General features: G+C 38.7%; 1 protein-coding gene and 1 non-coding gene across 3 annotated transcripts in view; one reads left to right on the top strand and one right to left on the bottom strand.

Annotated features, from left to right (window-relative positions):
- PAG1 (phosphoprotein membrane anchor with glycosphingolipid microdomains 1) overlaps positions 1-22,189 on the bottom strand; it is a 129,910-nt gene that overhangs the window by 44,705 nt on the left and 63,016 nt on the right. For both annotated transcript variants that reach the window (XM_054595694.1, XM_054595695.1), the window contains exon 2: positions 6,411-6,503. The gene's annotated coding sequence lies outside the window, so the exon portion shown is untranslated. The remainder of the gene's footprint in view (positions 1-6,410; positions 6,504-22,189) is intronic.
- LOC129061165 (U6 spliceosomal RNA) lies at positions 16,479-16,585 on the top strand. Its single transcript, XR_008528115.1, has one exon. It is a non-coding gene; the product is annotated as a U6 spliceosomal RNA (small nuclear RNA).

Here is a 22,189-nt window from a genome sequence, read left to right as displayed (position 1 = left end):
CTTTATTGTATATTTTTCCATCACCATTTAGTCTCCTTCCACCCTCTCCCCCCAACAATCACCACACTCTTGTCCATGCCCATGAGGCCTTTTTCCTTCTTGCTCAATCCCTCCACTCCCGAACGTACCCCCTCCTCATACAAAAGGCATTATTCTCATTGTTGTCAGGAAAGAGAGGTGCGAAAACGTCAGTAGCCTGTCCAAGGTCACTCAGCCGGTAACGGGTCACACTGTCAGGTTACCACGGCTGCCTGTGGGCCCATGCTCCTTGTTGCTACACTGTAATGACTCTTTTTGATATAAATGATGATCGTAGCTGTCACCTGCTCTCCATCTATGAGTCTGTCTCTGTTCTGCTTGTAAATAAAAAGTTTTTAAAAGAAATTAAGAAATAATTACCAGATGAATAATTTTCTGATGATTAACTCAGCAAGCTAATACAAACATGTGGTAGGGTCTTAAATGTCTCAAAGACCTTAAGCATAATTAGATATTCAAAATTTTATTGTCTCAAATTAAATACCACATAACACTGTAAATTACATTAAATAATAAATTCAAACTAAATGGTATTTGTGAATAATCTAATAGTACATTCACCTAAAATCTTTGAAAATGTACCTTATGTGAATAATAACTTTATCATAAATTAAGGTATAATTTAATATTTTAATATGATTTTTAGTTCAGATTTAGTATGGGTAATTAAGAAATTGTGGTCTTGTCTTAATGTGTAAACGGCTCTCACATGGCAACACTATTAGTTTCAGGGACTATTTCTTTTTTGGCTGAGTTCGAAAGTGCTGAAAAATGAATAATCTTATGCTATAAACTATACAATCATACCAAATGTTTTAGTGCCAAAATTTCATCCTCGATAAATACCATAGCTGCAATCACGGACCTAAAACACATATTTGAAAAGTCAGAATTGTCCAAACCACAGATTCCCTGTGAGAAAAATGTGGTTTGCCCCTCTGATTTCATAAAAATGGAAAATGAAGCTCAGGAAGCTTTAACAAGTCAAGCAAAGCCCCCAACATCCAATGGCTGGAAACTGAGCCCAGGACTTCTGACTCCTGGCCTCCCCTCTCTGGAGGTGGGCACAGGGTGAGGACAGCAATACGTGCTCAAGCTTCACACAAACACTGGCTGGCGTATCGGCCCCATATTTTGCCAACCTCTGCTATGGGTGGCTGTGTTCATAGAGCACCCTAGCAACGGGAGAAATGATCACTTTCTACTTCAATTCTTGTCACAGAACAGATGGAATCCATTCTAGCCATTTAATACGTTAGTTATAAATAAAGTTTTTATATTTTTTCTAGTCTATCTATTATTAACTTTTTACACTAACATGGTAACATTTGTTATAATAATGAACCCATGTTGGTATATTATTATTAATTAAAGTCCATACTTAATTCAGATTTCCTTAATTTTACCTAATGTCATTTTTGTTTGTTTGTTTTAGGATGTCATCTAGGATATCTAGGATACCACATTACACGTAGCTCTCTTTTCACTAGTTTGACACTGTGTGTGTGTATGTGAGAGAGAGAGACAGAGAGAATATAAACATCTCTCTTTCTTTCAGCCAATTAAGGGCAAACTCCTACAAATTATTGTTCTCATATTCTCTAATGTAAAAGAAAAGGGTATATGTTAATAAAGTAAATCAAAGTTTTAATTACGAGAAAAACACTGTGGGTAAGAGGAAGGTTAAGTTTAAAAAATTTGACATTTGGAAGGACCTAGAAACACAGTCTCTGATTTGTGGATTAATTAAATTTAACAAGCAAAGAGTGGGGCAGAGTCATGTGAGAAGGCAGTACTCATAGAACTATAGCAATGCAGAAGAAGAAAGTAATATTGTACAATTTGTCATCATTTATGTTAGGGGAGTTGTCATTTTTAAAATCTATAGAAATGCAGTTAGTATTTCCTTGCTAATATTTGTACAAAACATTTTCCAAACAAGACTGATTCATCTTACTCTGAAATGAATTGTTAGATCACAACAGAATGTTAAAGAGTTTGCATCCCTTATAGACATGCCAAACGTTAGACTATGCCTGATGCAGTACTATAAATATGAAAATTAAAATGTTAAAAATGTCCTCCAAGTTGCCAAACATAGTATTTAGCATCTACTTCCTAGTCCAAATGATTCAGTCTTCCCAAGTTTGAAAGTGAAAGCTACAATTCACAAAGCAATGCTGTAGTGTACACCAACTGATTAAATGGAAAAGATATTTCATTTATGTATATTTCTTTGTCCTGAGATCATATCCACTGAAATGTCTCCTTAGACTTTCATTGAAGTTTTATGAAAGATGGGCTGGATTGAATGGAATGATCCCAAAGGTAGCTTATTGATTTTTTCCTTGATACGCGACTGCCTGCTACGACATTAGGTTCTCTTGACTCTCCTTTTCTTAAGACAGCACTACTCAAGGGATGTTGGTAGACATTTTTCCTTACCTATCAAGGAACCTACATTCTACATGTAGTTTTGGAGAGTCGCAAGAAAATTCTGAGAAAACTGCAATAAGCAAATCAATTTAGTTTTGTTTAACCCATGTCTCCCTAACGTACCTGACCATAAGTAAAACCTTTTTCCTCTTTTAGGGGCATGGTGGAGGGGAGCTGTACCCATGAACACCCCCTGAGCACACTGTGGGAAGTGCTGGGTTAAGACAAGGCCTCCAGAAGGCAGCTGCCTCCATCCCATGACAGGCGGGAGGGAAGGATGGTCAAACATCCATCTCACTGTCACATCAGCCTGAAGAGTGGCCTCTGCCAATGTTGGCAAGTCAGGCAACACAACTGTCCTCAGGACCATCATAGGTCAAGAGGTTCAGGGCCCACCCAGTGAAAAAGGTATCGAAGAAAGGGCCAGCAATCAATCACCCTTGGCCTTTCTGCAGTCTTACTGGGGTGACCTGACACAGGCATGCCACCCAGCACAGCTGACCCTACAGCCAGGGGGTGCCATGCCTGGGATCCTGTGTTCACCACGCAGCAGTAACCTGCACTTGCTCTGAGTTCTAACAGGGCGGAAATTACAAAATCTGCTTCTGTTGACAAACTGACAATATAACATGGCATGTATACCTGTGTGGGGATGGCAGGGTGTTTCTAGACCCTAAAGGGAGGTTGCAGTCAGGCAAGCTCTGGTGTGATGCAGGAGATCCCTGGCGTTGGGCACAGGAAGCTTTAGCCCTTGACTCTGATGCAGAAGTTCCTGTGCCAATGCTGTCTGCCTTAACCACCTGTGGGACCTTGCACACCTTACCCTCTCTGAGCTCACTCCCTCTTCAGAAAAAAAAAATAATAGTAGTAGTAGGGTAAATGATTTAATATTTGCAAAGTGCTCAGGCCAGTGTTTGCCTCAAAGTAAGTACAATATAAGTGTCTGTTAAATGAAACTGTGCTGTTACTGTTTACTCCAGTTTCCCTCTATTGCTACACGTTTCCTTAAAGATGATGTGACACCAGGGAGACAGACCCTCTCACTCCCCACTTTCAGATGCCAGGCCTGACGCAGTTAGAAGGATACAAATGCCCAGACCGGGCACTCTGCTTTTAGAGGCAGGTGTGTGGTGACTCAGGGGGAGCCTAGGAGCTCCGTACTGCTTCCTGGAGGGCTATGGTCACATGCTATGGGGATCCAGCTTGTCACTCACACATGCTAACTATCAGGCCTCATGGACAGTGGTTACTATGGGTTCCAGAATAACAGGAACGAGAAGACAGGACAGGGGCAGGGCTGCCGGAGTCACAGATGGGCCAGCCACCACTCTGCACACTGTCTCCAGGGCTTCCAAGGAGCCCCTGGCAGGAGAGGCAAACATTGACCCCATCTCCACGTTACCTGTCTCCTAGCTCTTAACTTGGTTGTTAAATGTAATCAAATAAAAGCCATTTTAAAGTCAGACAAAATAAATGTACCAAATAGATTGAAAATAAAGAGAAAGAGTTCTGTAATACCTTGGAAATTTTTTTTTTGTGTTTGTGTTTACTTGAAAATATCATCCTATAAATATATTTTATACATTTTTTAAAAGGTTACACAAATACATCTTTAAAAATGTTGTCAAATACATTAGAAAAGACTGAGAAATTGAAAAACAAGGCAGCAGATATGTACATGGATGTCACCGAGATGCACTAAAAGACCTGCTTTAGGCACAGAAGACTCATCTTCCCACAGGGTGCACACAAAGCTGAGAAGGGTGTGCAATATTCGATGACCTACTGTACACTGACACCATAACTGTCATTTTATAAATGTCATACTCTATGTGAATAATTCTTGTAAAAATAGGCAGGGAGTTCTTACAAATACAGGCCAGAATTGAGGAAAATGATAAATCTCTCAGCATAAGGACGAGAGGCCCTTGAACTTGGCTGGTAATGGCCACAGCGCACCTGCTCTGGGGCAGTCCTGGCCTTCAGCTCACATGCCCTGTCTGTGAACACAGCAGCCTGCAGCCTGGCAACAGCTTCTTCTGCTCCACTAAGGAACATACATGCATGCACAAGTGCACACATGCACAGGAAGTCCCCAGAGACCTGTGGCCATCAGGGACCATGGCACCTTGCGGTTCCTGTGCTGGGGACGGCAGGCAGCGGGGTAAAGGCAGAACCCTACGCAGCAGAAACATGGGCTTCAGCCTTGGTTTCCACTGCTGCTGGTGAAGTTTCCAAGGCTGGTTTGCACAGGGCTTTGAACCTTTGCTAATATACTTGCTGCCTTTCAAGTGCTAAGCACCTTGGGCATGGCACCTCCCACACTATCCCTAGCAGTGCAGGTCTCACCTGAAGGTACCTCCTGTCATGTGTCTTTTTCTTCTGTCACAGGCAGCCCACACTTGCCTCTGTGAATCACCAAATGACAGGCGTTGGGCAGTTTTCATTTATACCAAAACGAATGTGATGGCACAGGTAGCAATCACAAAGCCAATCTAGTGAGTTTATAAAGTATTTCTACACAGTCATGATTCTAATTTTGTAACTGCAGGATTAAGATAGGCACACTGTTACCTTAAAGACTTTTTTCATGTTAGACATGCATAATACAATGTGAAGAAAACTGTCACTTAAAGGACAACTATTTCCCCCAAATTAGAACTTGCATCTACAGTAATGAGAGCCTGTTAAAATATCTCTTTGAAAAACCCTCTCAGCTGATGCAGAGCTGAGTATTTTGAGGCTCCTTGCTGCTCTGCTCTTTCCGCTTGTGCTGTGCATAGCACAGATCTGCCAGCAGTTACAGTGAACAACACCTTTTCTGTCAGAACAGAGAACGACCACATCACGAACCCCCTCAAGTGTCCAGCCTCCATCCCCACCACCCCCTGAGAAAAGGATGGCCAGGCTGAGGAGGAATCCCTTTCCCCGCAATCTGAGATGGCCTTCCAGCAAGTTGGAGACCCAGGCATGGCAACTGTATGTTAACTGCTAAACAGAGAAAGTTAACCAGTTTACTTTCTTTTAAATTGGAGCATATATTTTTGCATTTCTTTGTGTGCATGGATAGCTTTATCAGGGAGGAAGAAGGCGTTTCATTAGGCATAATTCAGGGCTGAGCAAAAACTGCTTTTAGCTACAGACTGAGCAACCCCAGGGGAACTTCACAGAAATGACACAGCAATTTGTGTTAGAATATTGGCAGCTAATTCATGAATGCTGGAGCTAACTCTGAATTCAGCTGCTTCTGTTCAGCTTTTATTCCCGCTGAGCTCATGATTCATAAAGAAAGCGCCTGGAGTTACTCTTCAGAAACATACAGTATGATGCTAACAGACTTCTCTTTGGTGTGTCTGCCTGTCTGTCTGTCTGTCTTTCTCACACCCACACACGCCCTCCTTTTTCCTCCAAAAAGGGAATTAAAATATGATCTTCAAAACATAAACTTCACGGAACATTTGTTACTAACCAATGAAAAGTATTTTCACTAAAGAACACTGATGTTTTTCAAGTCTTTCATATTTGCAAGTCTTAGCTGGTGTAAAATATTATAATTCGAGTTTTTTCCCCCTTGTGACATGACTAGAGCATGTATTTTATCTTACCCTCTAAAGGGACTCACTCAGCTCTTTCCTCATAAAAGAAGAAATGCTATTTTAATAATCAAACCGCATTGGCTTTTGTTTTTATAAATATTTGGGACAGCTCCCCCTCTCCCCTTTCCCCCTGCACATTTTCAGCCCAGCTCAGTGAACATCCAGATTCAGATGGCATTCTCCTGGCAACAGCGCAGGGCACCTGACAGCCCTGCTTTCTTCGCTCTCCCCCACCACTCTGCTTCCTGTTAGACTGAACAGTGGAGTCTTTGTGCATTCCCACTGCAACTGGCCAGCTCTAATGAGGTGTCCCCTTATTGGTACAAGGGTAATATTTACCTTGGAGAAAACTTTGTCCAAATAACTATTCACAATTCTGGCAATGTCATCCCTCTGAAATGTGGTGGTAAGAGTTCTCTCTTCCTTCTTGGCCTACAACCAAAAAGAAAGAGAGTTAGAAAAAAAGGCAGATGGATAAAGACTGTGACAGACACTTGTCCAGTTTACTGTAAAACTGCTAGCAAATTTAGGCCAAAATGCTGAGCTGTATATTCCTTCCTGCAAAGTAGGAGTAAACCGAGTCGTGCATAAATCAAGTTTTTTCCAAAATAACAGCCAACTCAGTCTCATCAAATACACATTAATTACTTGTTCATTCTATGTTTCCTAGTTTTATGGCAAAGATATCTATGTTGCTGTAATAATAGCAAAATTCAAATAACTGTTATCTGGGTATGAGGCAAAACTAGTGATTTATTTGAATAGAGAGTATGCTTTATGCTTTTTGGTAAGGCAAACTGTGATTTCATTTTGAAATGTCTTATTAAAAGAAGAGTCTTGGGTACAGCATGAGCCATGTGACCTGAAGGACATGCAGATCTCTTAGTCCTGAGTCGCTCCTTCATCCATTCCACTGAGGAAATGGGAGAAATGTGATGAATGGGGGAGACTCAGGATGTCTTCCCTTTATCGCCCTCCTAACCCGTTGGTGCCCTGTGGTCCCATCCTGCCACCTGTGACTCTGCTCTGTTCTCAGTGCCCAGCCAGTCCTCCACCCCCTTTCCTCTCCAGTTCTTGTCCTGTCCTCTAATAAATATGTCTTGCGTTGAACCACCATGTAAAACACCATGATAGGTGCCATGTGAAAGAGAGAAGAGGAGGGGGTGGAATGAATGAATGTGTTTATATTCTAAGGAGAACTTCCTCACTGTTGACTGAGATCCAGAACTTTTCAATTATTTTAAGAGACTGAGATACAGATCCTGATTTGCAATACAAAACACTGAGCAGATCATGAGTCATCTAGATGTGCATCCCTGATGTTCTTTGACTAGGACCACATATGATCGTCTCAGATTGAGTGCTGCCTTCTTCCGGAGTCAGCAGATTATTTGCATTATCCTGAGATACATCTGCTGTTTCCCTGACAGTTACCAAGTGAGAAATGACTGCTTTTGTTGGCCGATGCATTCAGCTGCATTATTTTCTTTTTGTTTTCAATAAATCTAAAAATATCAGAAAAAGACACAACTCTGGGTCTTTTTACTATCAGTTATGCAAACTAAGAGAGCAGGATCCTTACTGGGCAAAGAGCTTGACAGGCACAAGCCATCTTTCACTCTTTCATTAGATTTCAAGTCAACCCTCTCCTCCACCCCTGACATACAGAGATATTCACAGGTGGATTCCAGCGACAAACCTCTCTACTTCCTCACGTCATCATGTTCAATCCCAGAGGTGCTCCTGAATTCATTAGATATATGAGCAAGACTTTATTACCTAAATCAAACTGCTGCAGTAGAAAAATAAAATAAACTTAAAAAAATGCCAAGTCTTATTAATATGCATTAGAAATAATATGTTTGCTATTACTAGATAGGAGTAAAGACTCTGACTTAAGATATTGAACACATGATATGATAGTTAATTTAATAAACCTAAAGGTGGTACATAGTTTTGCATTTTCAAAATTGCATATCATTAATTAAAAATATTCCAAGGAAATAAGGTAATGAAGACATTGCAGTCCTAGCATGATAGATATATAAATCAATGGAGTGGAATTTAGCCCCAAGATTAAGCCCATACAACTATGGCCAATTTATTTTTGACAAAGATGCCAAGACTATTCAATGGGGAAATAAAGCCTTTTCAACAGAAGGTTCCGGAACAAGGTTCTTCTGCTACATGCAAAAGAATGAATCTGGATCTTAATTTCATTTTTAAAAGTTATGTAAAAATTTAATAAATTTGAAAACATTTATTCGTAAAGGTATATACACCCCCATGTTCATTGCAGCATTATTTCATGGTGCCCAAGACATGAAAAAAACTGAAGCATCCCTCAATAGATGATTGGAGAAAGAAGCTATGGTACATATATACAATAGAATACTACTTGGCGATAAGAAAAAATAAAATACTGCCATATGCGACAACATGGACAAATCTTGAGAAAATCGTGTTAAGAAAAACAAGTCAATGGAAAAGTCAAGAATATATGATATTACTCATATGTGGGATATAGAACTGAAAGTAGCAAGTGAACAAATAATAAAAACAAACAAACAAAAACTCATAGACACAGACAACAGCACGGTTGTTACCAGAGGGAAGGGAGGTGGGAGGGTAGTAAAGGGTAAAGGGGGACAGAAGATTTGACTTTGGGTGGTGGGGACACAATGCAATATACAGATAACGTATCATAGAAATGAACACTCGAAACCTATATGATTTTATTAACCGTCATTCCAATAAATTTAATTTTAAAAAGGTAGTATAAAGACCATATAAAATAGAGACCACATATGATAGAGACCACATTAAAATGTTACTCAAAATGGAGCAAATAAATTGAAGAGCTGAAACTAAAAAACTCTTAGAAGAAAACATAAGGGTAAATTTCATGAGTTAAGATTTGGAATTTTAAATATGACATTGAAAGCACAAGCAACCAAAGAAAAAACTGATATGCTGGACTTCATCAAAATTGAAAAGATGTGTACTTTAAAGGACACTATTAAGAATGCGAGAAGACAACCTAAATAATGTGAAAAATATGAGCAAATCATGCCTGATAAAGGCCTTTTATCTACAATATATAAAGAACTCTTAATAATAAGACAATCCAACCAAAAATAGGCATGGGATCTGAATATACATTTCTCCAAATATACTGGCTAATAAGCACATGAAAAGATGCTCAACACCATTATTTACCATGGAAATGCAGATCAAAATCACAATGAAATCCACTTCATACCTCCAGGATGGCTATAATCAAAAAGTTTAAGATAGTAACAAGTGTTGGCAAGGATGTGGAGAAATAGAACACTCATACCCTGCTGATGGGAATGTGAAATAATACAGTCACTTCAAGAACAGCCTGGTTGTTCCTCAAACAGTTCAATGCAGGAGTTACCACTGGACCCAGTATTTCCTCCCCTAGGTATATACCAAAAGAAATAAAAACATGTCCACACAAAAACTTGTACATGGATTTCATAGCAGCATTATTCCTAACAGCTCTTAAGTGGAAATAATACAAATGTCCATCAGCCGGTGAATGAAAAAACAAAATGTGGTATATCCATATAAAAGAATATCATTTGGCCGCAAAATAGAATGAGGAATTCATGTATGTCATAAAATGAATGAACCGGGAAAATATGCTGAGTGGAAGAAGTTAATCACAATGCCCCCTCTCACACACACATTATATGATTAAGTTTATTTGAAATGTCCAAAATGGGCAAATATATAGAGACAGAAAGTAGATTAGTGTTTGCTTAGGGCTGGGGAAGATGAAGATGATAGCAAAAGGGTGCGGGGTGTCTTTCTAACCTAAGGAACAGGTTCTAAAATTGACAGTAGTGATGGTTGCATTAACTCTGTGAATATACTAAAAAACATTAAATTGTACAATTTTCTTATATATATATTTTATTGATTATGCTATTACAGTTGTCTCATTTTTTTGTCCCCTTTATTCCCCTCCACGTTGCACCCTCCACCAACATCCCCCCCACTTTAGTTCATGTCCATGGGTCATACATATAAGTTCTTTGACTTCTCCATTACCTATATTATTCTTAACCTCCCCCTGTTTATTTTGTACCTATTATTTATGCTTCTTATTCCCTATACCTTTTTCCCCATTGTACCCCTCCCCCATCTCCATTTCTGTAATTTTGTTCCTGTTCTAGTTATTTGCATAGTTTGTTTTTATTTTTGTTTTTTGTTTTTTTAGGTTCAGTTGTTGGTAGTTGTGAGTTTGTTGTCATTTTGCTGTTCATAGTTTTTGATCTTCTTTTTCTTAAAGTCCCTTTAATGTTTCATATAATAAGGACTTGGTGATGATGAACACCTTTAACTTAACCTTATCTAGGAAGAACTTTATCTGCCCTTCCATTTTAAATGATGGCTTTGCTGGATAGAATAATCTTAGATGTAGGTCCTTGCCTTTCATGACTTTGAATACTTCTTTCCAGCTCTTTCTTGCCTGCAAGGTTTCTTTAGAGAAATCAGCTGATAGTCTTATGGGAACTCCTTTGTAGGTAATTGTCTCCTTTTCTCTTGCTGCTTTTAAGATTCTCTGCTTATCTTTAATCTTGGGTAATTTAATTATGATGTACCTTGGTGTGTGCCTCCTCGGGTTCAACTTCTTTGGGACTCTCTGAGCTTCCTGGATGTCCCAGAAATCTATTTCCTTGGCCAGATTGGGGAAGTTCTTCATTATTTTTTAAAATACATTTTCAATTCTTGGTTTTCCTCTTCTCCTTCTGGCACCCCTATGATTCAGATGCTGGATCGTTTAAAGTTGTCCCAAAGGTTCCTAAACCTCTCCTCATTTTTTTGAATTCTTGTTTCTTCATTCTGTTCTGGGTGAATGTTTACCTTTTTCTTCTGCTCCTAATCATAGATTTAAGTCCCAGTTTCCTTCCTCTCACTGTTGGTTCTCTGTGTATTTTTCTTTATTTCATTTTGCATAGTCTTTACTTTTTCCTCCACTTTGCGACCATACTCAACCATTTCTGTGAGCATCCTGATTACCAGTGTTTTGAACTATGCACCTGATAGGCTGGCTATCTCTTCATCACTTAGTTTTTTTTGGAGCTTTGATCTGTTCTTTCCTTTGGGCAATATTTCTTTGTCTCAGCGTATGTGTTATGTTGAAAGGGGCAGAGCCCTAGGTATTCACCAGGGCAGGGCAACCCAGGTCACTGCATTGTGGCACTGTATGTGTCGGAGGGGTCGGAGAGGGAACAAGGTCACTTACTTGGTTCTCCACTGGCTTTCAGTCACTTCCCCTGCTGCCCACAAGCAAATGGGGCCCTTCTAGTACTGATTCCTGGGTGGGTGGGTTTGTGTACATTCTAGGACCCTCTGGGTCCCTCCAACACACTCTTCTTTGAGGCTGGCAGTTTTTCCTGCTGCCACATCCTCCACAGATTTTGACAGTCAGAGGTTTTGAGGCTTTCTTTTCCCGCACTGGTACCCTGGATTGCACAGTCTGTTTTGCTCTCCAGCTGTTCCTCCCAGTTTATCCGCATGCAAATGTGGGAATTCTTGGTTCTGCAGTGCTACCCTGCCTGCTCGATTGTCCAGCCACTGTCTTGCTGAATGTCCTCTCAGCCCAGGCTGTCTATTCCATCCCTCCTACTGGTCTGGATGAATGTTTCTTCTTTAACTCCTTGGCTGTTGGACTTCGATACAGTTTGATTTTCTGGCAGTTCTGGTTATTTTTTGTTTTTAATTTGTTGTTGTCCTTTTGATTATGTGAGGAGGCAAAGTGTATCTACCTATGCCTCCATCTTGGCCGGAAGTCCAAATTGTACAATTTAAATGGGTGAATTATATGGTATGTGAGTTATAGCTCAATAAAGTTATCAGACAAATATTCCATGGCATGTGAAAATTTTAGTGCCAGTCATTTTGCACATCACTCTTGAAGACAGATACCAAATGCAAGTGTAATTTTAGCTGGAATCACTGGGTTCATTGCACAGACTCATGATCTCCTGCCTCCATCACAAACTGTCATGTTCTGACAGAGACGACTTGCATATAATTCTGCATGGATCAGGTACTCCTTCAGATCCCCTTTCATCTATGACCATCTATCTTTAAGTGTGGACAGCAGCTAGTCACTACAAATGAGTATTGATCCAATTAAAGAGAAATCCCATGCTTTCAATGTTGAAGTCTTTCTCTACTGAATGGAATGTTAGGACTTCTGACACCAGATATCTACTCAAATGTGGCTATCTCCCACTGCATAAATGAAGCCAGTGGGATGCCAAGCTCAGTGCTTTTTTTTAAATACCTATTTTTCTGACTGTCAGTTTTCATGAAGACTGTTTGTCAGGAGGCTCAAACAAGTGAACTCTGATAATTCATGACGCTGTTTTTTCCAACTAATCTGAAGGCTTGCTCTAGCCAAAGCCACTCAGAAGAACTGAAATAGAGTTCAATTTCTTGGTCACTGTGCCTCTGAAGGATGGGATTTGTACCTGACAGATGGCCTGGCCCAAGCTCAAGCTGGTGTTGTTGAGGAGTAGCCCCAGAAGAGGAGCGCTGTTTCAAAGTTATGCATTACAGTCCTTTCTGGTGAAGCAGATGTGATGTCCCTGCTGTCTGGGGAGATAAATATAGGGACTTGGTAGCGGAGACTCCAAATTCATGTTTGACTTTTTAAAACCATACTTGGAGGCAAGATATCCACTCAATATAAGATTAAAATCATGAAACTCAATGAACAATTCCCAAATTTCAAAGAAACTTAAAGGTGACCTATAAACCTATCCTACTTGATACTTGAACCCTTTCTACAATGTCTGTTACACCTGGTTTACAAGGGAAATGTCAAAAGGACTTGGTTCAACATATATGAACAATACTGATCACTGAATAAATCACGGTGCCTAATGTATAATAATCACTCAGTATTTATTCACTGATACAGTGAATTAATTTTTAAAAAATCAAAGTAGACTCAAGGATATTGCTATAATGAAGCTGTTTTCACTTGCAGTCCCTGAAGGCACAGAGAAATAGAATTACAGGTTGCTTATGATCAGTATATTACCTCAGCAAAATATCACACATGCAAATGCTGACCAAGTAAACACTTTCTTTTATCTGTGTTGCAATGGAAACAAACTAGTAAACCAAACTAAGAGCCTGAAGTGTTCCCAGGAGGAATTTCTGTTAGATTTGGGCTTGGGTAAGGAAGGTTCTTCTCTGCACCCTAGGGGATTGAGTCCTGGTTCTAACTTCTAGAGCCATGTAGAATAAGTCTGATAGTTTCCTTACATGGCTACCTTTCAAATACTTGAAGATATTTATTTTAAAAAGTCACCCTTCTCTTGTTTTTGACCTTCTCTTTCTTCATTTCAAAGAATACAGTCTTGATTGTCACCTACAATAACTCAAAGGAGCACAAATGCAGTAAGGAGAACTGGGCTGAGCCATGGCCAGGCCCACTCACAAGAGCACAGCAGATGGAGAGTCTGCTCCAGCTACAGAGCCCAACATAGGGATCAAGCACAACACCCATTGGACAAGGTAATCTTTACCTGATATAGGAGATGGTCCTTATCTGAGTTTTGGTGACGGCGGTGGGGAATTTTCCAGGTCCATGTATCGTAGAGAGGCAAAGCTATCAGCGAAAAGCAATAGGCTGGTGAAATCAGGACAGTGGTCCATTACTATCCTAGAGGTTTGGTCACAGCAACAGAATCTGGCCACTTGGCCATGACTCAGGGTAAGAGCCATAATTCTCAAGAAGATCTCCTGGCAAGACTAAGACAGATCATGGTACCAAAGCAGATACCCAGCTCCAGACACACAGGAAAAGGAAGAGCTGAAACTTGGAAGGTCAAGGAGTGAGTACTGTGGGAACCTGGAAGTTAATTCCTAGGATATTAGATTCTGCAACTGTGTGGCAATAAAGGCCATTGGAATGGAATAGTGCCCAGCCCAGTGGTCAGCAAGATGTTACTGTAAGGCACAGAGAGAATATTAGTGGTCTGTCCCAATGGACTAAGGGATGGTCTCAACATCTCAAGTACTTCCTGCTTTAGTGAAAATGAATTCAGACTTGGAGAGGGAAGATGATGTGTATAAGAGGAACATGTGGGGAGGGGACAGGAAAGGCAGGAGGAGAAATGCTGAGGGCTGACACATTCACTTGGTGATGGTTCTCTTCTAATGATTAAGGTCAAAGGCATTTCTCCAGATGAAGCAGCTCTTTTCGCAGCAAACAGCTGATAGGACACTTTCTTCAGTCCAGATACTATGTTTATTTAGAAAGTCTGAGATCATAGAAGCTTTTTCCACCAGCTACATTACGCTATTGCTGTACATGAATCTTATACTTGAGTAGTGAAAATCTAAATTTCTTCCATATATGATGAAGGTCAGCCACTTCTCCCCTCACTGCATTTTTGTGATTTAATTGGTGGTCATGGTGCTTATATCATCTCTGTGCCATTTCTGCCTCTTGGAGTTGAGGCATTGCATTAATTGTAAAGATGTTCTAGAGCTCTGTTTCTCTTACATGTTATTACATCAGCCATCTCTTCCAGTTTTGGGCTGTGATGTATTTTCCCCAAGTGGGGTCTAATGTTGACTAGGACAGGGTTAGGTTCAACTGTGAAAGTCTTCCTCCAGGAAGGAGCAATCAGTTCCCTCTGTATATACTTACCAACCAGTTATTAATCCAGCACATCATACACATCCCCTCTTTGTCCAAATAATAAATGTTAGCAATTTAATACTAAAAATCAAACTTATCTATAAAGTAATGCATGTATTTCTTATTAATCCATCTGAATTCTATGATAGGTTTAATAAATTGTCAATATAATAGAGATCAACCTCAAAACAGAGACATTCCCTTCCATTAAAATTTCAATATTTATCCCTTCAGAGTAATTATGCAAGAAAATGATATTAAATATACTCAGTAGTACTGCAATTATAGCAGCAGGAAGGCAATGGGTATGGGCTATGACATACCTGGCAATATGGAAAAACATTAGTCGACACCTCCCCCCTCCTCCTGCTGATGTTCTTATGTCGCTCAGGCTGCACTTCTCTCACTGATAAGCTCCCTTGTAGGTAGTTTCTGGTGTTTTTCCTGGCTGGTTCTCCCACTTGCTGTCATTCACATGTCTATCCTTCCCAGTATTCCCTGTGTTAACAGTTCTTCCTGCCACTGATGACTCCTGCTTCATTTCTCACACTCCAACAGCTGCAACTTCCAATGTATGCAAAACAACAGTCCAATGAGAAAATAATGTTTTCTGGGTATTCAAAATTTCCTTATTGTGAACAGAAAAGTGGAAGACGCAAGAAAGGATAGCCCTGGGATGCCAAGGAGAGGCCAGTATGAAGCTAAAATGAAGGCAAAATATTTAAGCATCAAAAAAATTATGACACTGGAGAAATAATTCCCCTGAAATTATTTTCAATGGTGCAGCTGAATGAAAAGAATCTCCTTTCCAAGAAGAACATATTTTTCTCAAGACCAAGGAGCAAGAAACACAGGAGCAGGAGCAGCTTCCTCACTGAAGAACTATATTTTTTTTCTGTCTGCCATCAACACATATTGCCATGGTAATCATCCTGCAGTTGAGAAGTAGTAGAGGTAAGAAAATCTATACAAAAGACCACAGTGGGGAAAATAAGAAAAGTGTGCAAAACTAACCTCAGACCTAAGAGAATGAACCTGAGACTGGCTGGCTACTTGTCAGGTGTTGATGTTTGAGTAACACACTTCAGGGGACAGAAGCAAGGTCCTCAAAGAGCCAGACAACTCCCAGTGGTGTCTCAATTTACCTTAGGTGATGACTTATATTCATCCCTCCCATGTGTATAGTTTAGCTTTTTGATGACTTTAGGGGGAGAGTTGCCATTGTGTACTCTTATGTCTGGAAACTTCTAGAAAGTGAAGGTATATTACTGAATGGCTTCCTTACTTTATTTCTACCTCCATCAGGTAGAAAATTTAGTCACAATTTCTCTGATTTCTTCCTTCAGATGCAGAAGCTAGGCTTTGCATCTTTGCATGTTATGAATTAGTGAAATAGTTAATAGCTTCTTCTTCCTGTCAACAAATATAGTAAAAATCTATAGCCCTGGTACTGGAAAGAACTTTGGAGCCTGGCTAGGATCAGAACCCCATTGGTCCTACCTCCATTGCTTACAGCTTACCATATTATACCATGTATTTAGCATCCAAATATATTAGCATCATGAATGACAAGATAATAATGATCATTTCAGAAATCAAATTTTGCATTCTTACATTGTAAGCTATTTGTTGGTGCCTCCGCCTACCAAAGAACACACTCCATCCCCTTATTTACCCAGCATTTCATTGTTATTCAAAGGACCACTCCAGTGCTGACTTCTGAAGCATATATACTAAAATTGGAATGATTCAGAGAAGATTAGCATGGCTCCTGCACAAGGATAACACAAAAATTAGTGAAGTGTTCGATATTTTTAACTACATCAGTATGAAAAACAACATAGAAACTATGAATAAGGACCAGGTGGAAATAAAGAATACAACATCTGAAATGAAGAATACAACAGAAGTAATTAAAAGCCGGCAAATGAAGCAGAGGACTGAATCAGAGAGTTGAAAGACAAGGTAGGAAAAAAAACACCTAGTCAGAACAACAAAATGAAAAAAGACTAAAAAAACAAAGATAGTTTAAGGGAGCTACAGGACAACATGAAATACATGAAATGTAACAATATTTGTATCATAGGGATACCAGAAATAACAGAATAGGAGCAAGGGACAGAAATACCTGTTTGAAAAAATAATGACAGAAAAGTTTCCTAAGTTGGTGAGGGAAGAACCTACCCAAATTCAGGAGCCACATAGAGTCCCAATCAAGACAAATCCAAAGAGGCCTACTCCAAGACACATCACAAATAAAATGGAAAAACTTAAAGACAAAAAGAATCTTAAAGGCAGCAAGGGAGAAATAGCTAGTAACATATAAGGGAGCTCTGATAAGGCTATCAACAGATTTCTGAACAGAAACACTACAAGCCAGAAAGGACAGGCATGAAATATTCCAAGTAATGAAAAGCAAAGACTGGCAATTGAGACTACTCTATCCATCAAGGCATTCACTTAAAATGGAAGGCAAAATAAAGAACTCTCCAGACCAAAAAGAAAAGGCTAAAAGAGTGGACCTCCAACAAATCAGCATCGAAAGAGATGCTAAAGGGACTGCTTTAAGAAGATATACACACACATACATTTTATACATACATATACACACACACACATATACCTAGATGTGTATGTGTGTGTGTATATACATATACATATATACATATATATGTATGTGTGTATGTGTGTGTGTATATATATATATATAGATCTATAGAGCTATATATATATATGAGAGAGAGAGAGGGAGGGGGGAGAGAGAGAGAGGAACATGGGTAAAAAGGAAAAAAAGGCAATGAATAAGTATATATCAATAATAACCTTAAATGTAAATGGATTGAATGCTCCAATCAGAAGACACAGGGTAGCTGAATAGATTAAATACTCCAATCAAAAGACACAGGGAATCTGAATAGATTAGAAAACACAATCTGCGTATATACTGTCTACAAGAGACCCCTCTCAAAACAGAAGATCTATATGGGCTGAAAATGAAAGGATGGAAAAAATATTCCAAGCAGATGGACATAAAAAAAGCTGGGGTAGCAATAGTTATATCAGACAAAATAGACTGCAAAACAAAGGCCATAACAAGAGACAAAGAAAGTCACTACATAATACTTAAGAGAGCAGTCCAACAAGAGGATATAACCCTGGTAAACATATATGCACCCAACATAGGAGCCTTAACATATATAAGGAAAATCTTGGAGGACTTTAAGAAAGAGAGCAACAGTGATCCAGTCATCATAGGGGATTTTAACACCCCACTATCAACAATGGATAGATCTTCCAAACAAAAAATCAATAAGAATACTGTGGCATTGAATGACACTCTAGATCAAATGGCCTTAATTGATATTTACAGAACATTTCACCACAAAGAAGCAAAACATACATTGTTTTCAAATGCACATGGATTATTTTCAATGATAGACTACATGGTAGGACACAAAACAAGCCTTAACAAATTCAAGAAAACTGAAATAACATCAAGCATCATCCTAGATCATAAAGGCTTGAAACTAGAAACCAACCTCAAGGAAAAAAACCCCTCAAAAACATTCAAATACATGGAGACTGAATAATGAATGGGTTAACAATGAGATCAAGAAAGAAATCAAGAAGTGTCTAGAGCAAATGAAAATGAACACACAACAAACCAAAACCTATGGGGCACAGTGAAAGCAGTCCTGAGAGGGAAGCAATACAGCAATACAGGCCTACATAAAGAACATAGAAAAATCTCAAAAACAAAAGAAATCTAACCCTACATCTAAAGTAACCAGAGGAACAACAAATAAACAAAACCCAGAGTGAGTAGAAGGAAATAATATCAGAGCAGAATTAAATGACAATAGAAATAAGTAAGTAAGTAAGTAAATCAATAAATAAGTAAATAAAGCAATCCAAAGGATTAATGAGTCCAGGACCTGATTCTTAAAAAAGATAATCAAAATTGACTAGACTTTAATCAGACTCATCAAGGAAAAAAGAGGACCCATATAAATAAAATTAGAAACAAAAAAGAAGTAACTGATACCACACAAATACAAAGGAGTGTAAGAAATTACAATGAACAAATATATTCCAAGAAATTGGACAACTTGTGTGCAATGAATAAATTTCTAGAAACAGTTTGCCAAAAATGAATGAAGAAGCAGCAGAAAGACTGAACAGACCAATAACCACTAGAGAAATTGAAGCACTAGTCAAAATACTCCTGGCACACAAAAGCCCTGGAATAGATGCCTTCTCAGGCAAATTTTACCAATCATTCAAAGAAAACCTAACACCCACCTTGTCTTACACTTCCACAATATTCAACATGAGGGAATATTTCCAGACTCTCTTCACCAGTCCAGTATTATTCTAATTCCAAAACCAGGTAAAGACACAACAAAGAAGAAAATTACAGGCCAGTATCGCTGATGAACACAGATGCTAAAATCTTGAACAAAGTACTGGCAATCCTGATCCATCAATACATTAAAATAGATCACACACGACGATCAAGTGGGATTTATCCCAGTGATGCAAGGATGGTACAATATTCACAAATTAATAAATATTAATATACCACATAAACAAAATGAAGGTAAAAAATCACATGATCATATCAATAGATACTAACAAAGCATTTGATAAAATCCATTTATGATAAAAATACTCAGCAAAGTGGGTATAGAGATAGAGCATACCTCAACATGATAAAGGCCATATACTAGAAACCTACAACCAACATCATACTGAATGGGCAAAAACTAAAAGCATTTCCCTTAAGATCAGGAACAAGACAAGGGTGGCCATTTTTACGACTCTTATTCAACATAGCACTGGAAGTTCTAGCCACAGAAATTAGACAAGAAAAATAAATAAAAGGCATCCAAATGGAAAAGGAGAAAATAAAACTGTCATTATCTTCAGATAACATGACACAGAAAATCCTATAGTCTACATGAAAACATTACTTGACCTAATAAGTGAATTTGGCAAAGTAGTGGAATACAAAGTCAATTCAGAAACCAATGGAATTTTTGTACACTAACAATGAACTATCAGAAAAAGAAACTAAGGAAAAAAAAACATTTACTATGGCAAAAAGAAAAACAAAGTACCCAGGAATAAATTTAACCAAGGATGTAAAAGACCTGTACTCAGAAAACTACAGAACACTGAAGAAAGAAACTGAGGAAGATACAAATAAATGGAAGCATATACTGTGTTCATAGATTGGAAGAATTAACATCATTAAAATGTCCATGTTACCCAAAGCAATCTATAGATTCAGCACAATTCCTATCAAAATACTAATGGCATATTTCACAGATCTAGAACAAGTATTTCAAAAATAAATGGAACCAAAAATATCTCAAATAGCCTCAGCAATCCTGAGAAAGAAGAAAAAAGTTGGAGAGATCGTAATACCTGATATCAAACTAAACTACAAGATCTCTGTAATCGAAATAGTCTAGTACTGGCATAAGAACAGACACATATATCAGTGGAACAGAACAGAGAGCCCAGAAATAAACCCATGTCTCCACAGTCAATTAATACATGACAAAGGCGTCAGGAGCATAAAAGGGAGTAAAAACAGTCTTTTAAATAAATGGTGTTGGAAGAACTGGACTGGTACATGCAAAAAAATGAAACTAGAAAACTAACTCACAATGTACACCAAAATAAACTCCAAATGGATAAAAGACTTAAATATAAGTCACGACACCATAAAAGTCCTAGCAGAAAACATAGGCAGTAAAATTTCAGATATCCCATGTAGCAATATTTTTGCCAATATATCTCCTAGGGCAAAGAAAATAAAGAAAAAATAAACAAGTGGGACTACATCAAATTAAAAAGCTTTGGCATGGCTAAAGAAACCATCAGCGAAATGAAAAGGGAACCAACTGTATGGGAGAACATATTTGCCAATGATACATCGGACAAAGGTTTTATTTCCAAAATATGTAAAGAACTCATATGACTCAACACCAGGAAGAGAGACGATCTGATTAAAAAATGGGCAAAGGACTTGAATAGATAATTCTGCAAGGAAGACATACAGATGACCCATAGACATATGAAAGGATGCTCAACACCACTAGCCATCACAGAGATGAAAATTAAAACCACAATGACATATCATACCTGTCAGACTGGCTGTCATGAATAAATCAACGAACAAGTGCTGGTGAGGATGTGAAGAAAAGGGAACCCTAATGCACCGTTGGTGAGAATGCAGACTGTTGCAGGCACTGTGGAAAGCAGTATGGAATTTCCTCAAAAAATTAAAAATGGATCTGCCATATGACCCAGTGATTCCACTGCTGGGAATATACCCTAAGAATCCTGAAACACCAATTCAATGCACCTCAATGTTCACAGCAGAATTATTTATAATAGCCAAGTGTTGAAAACAGACTAAGTGCCCATCAGTAGATGAGTGGATTAAAAGATTGTGGTACATTTAGACAATGGAATACTATGCAGCAGGAAAAAAGGAAGGAACTCCTACCTTTTGCTATAGCATGGATTGACCTGGAGACAATTATACTAAGTGAAATAAGCCAGTTGGTGAAAGATAAATACCATATGATCTCACTTATAACTGCAATCTAATGAACAAAATAACTAACAAGCAAAATAAAACCAGAGATATGGAAACATGGAACAGACTGACAACTGTAAGAGGGGAGGTAGGGTCAGGGGAATAGCAGAAGAAAGGGGAAGGGATTAGTCAAGGAACATGTATGAATGACCTGTGTACATAGACAGTGGAGTGGGGATTGACTGAGGGAGTGAAGGGTGGGCTGAGTGGAGCTGGAGAAAGGGGAAAAAATTGGGACAACTGCAATAGAATAAACAATAAAAAACAAGCAATAAAAAGGGACTATTCCACTCAGTAAATAATAGGGATTAACATATTTTTCTAACTTCTGTGACTCTTCCAAGTTAGGATGTCTGACAAACAACTTTTTGAAGAATAAAGTCTGCAACGTTTGGCCTGAGAGACAAGTCAGTGTTGTAACAGGGATATCCTGCTAATGCCAAGTGGTCATTAGTGTTGTACAAATGACAGCTGAGGAGTCAGCAGGCGTGGCTCTGAAACCTGGGCCTCAGTGTCCCATTCTGTAAAGATCAGGAATCACTGGCTCTTTCAAAGGGTTGATATGAGGCTGAAATGAGATAATGCGTATGATTGCATTTTGTTCACAAAGAGTAAAATGCTAGGCAATTAAAAGCTAATATTGGAAATATTATTATCACTTGTTTTGCAAGCTTTCTGCTATGTTAATGTTACCAGATTCACATTTTTGATGAGAAGTGGGCCACAAAACTCTCACATGTCATTGGTAGAAAAATCTGTCCTTGTCATCATTTGAAGGTGCTTATCTGATCTGGATGTCATTGTCTT

Source organism: Pteronotus mesoamericanus, unplaced genomic scaffold (genome assembly GCF_021234165.1).
Source record: "Pteronotus mesoamericanus isolate MK-2021 breed Mesoamerican mustached bat unplaced genomic scaffold, CSHL_Meso_final scaffold_54, whole genome shotgun sequence".
Classification (NCBI taxonomy): Eukaryota; Metazoa; Chordata; class Mammalia; order Chiroptera; family Mormoopidae; genus Pteronotus; species Pteronotus mesoamericanus.
Note: the sequence above shows the minus strand (reverse complement) of the source record. Positions and strands in the feature narration are given on the sequence as shown.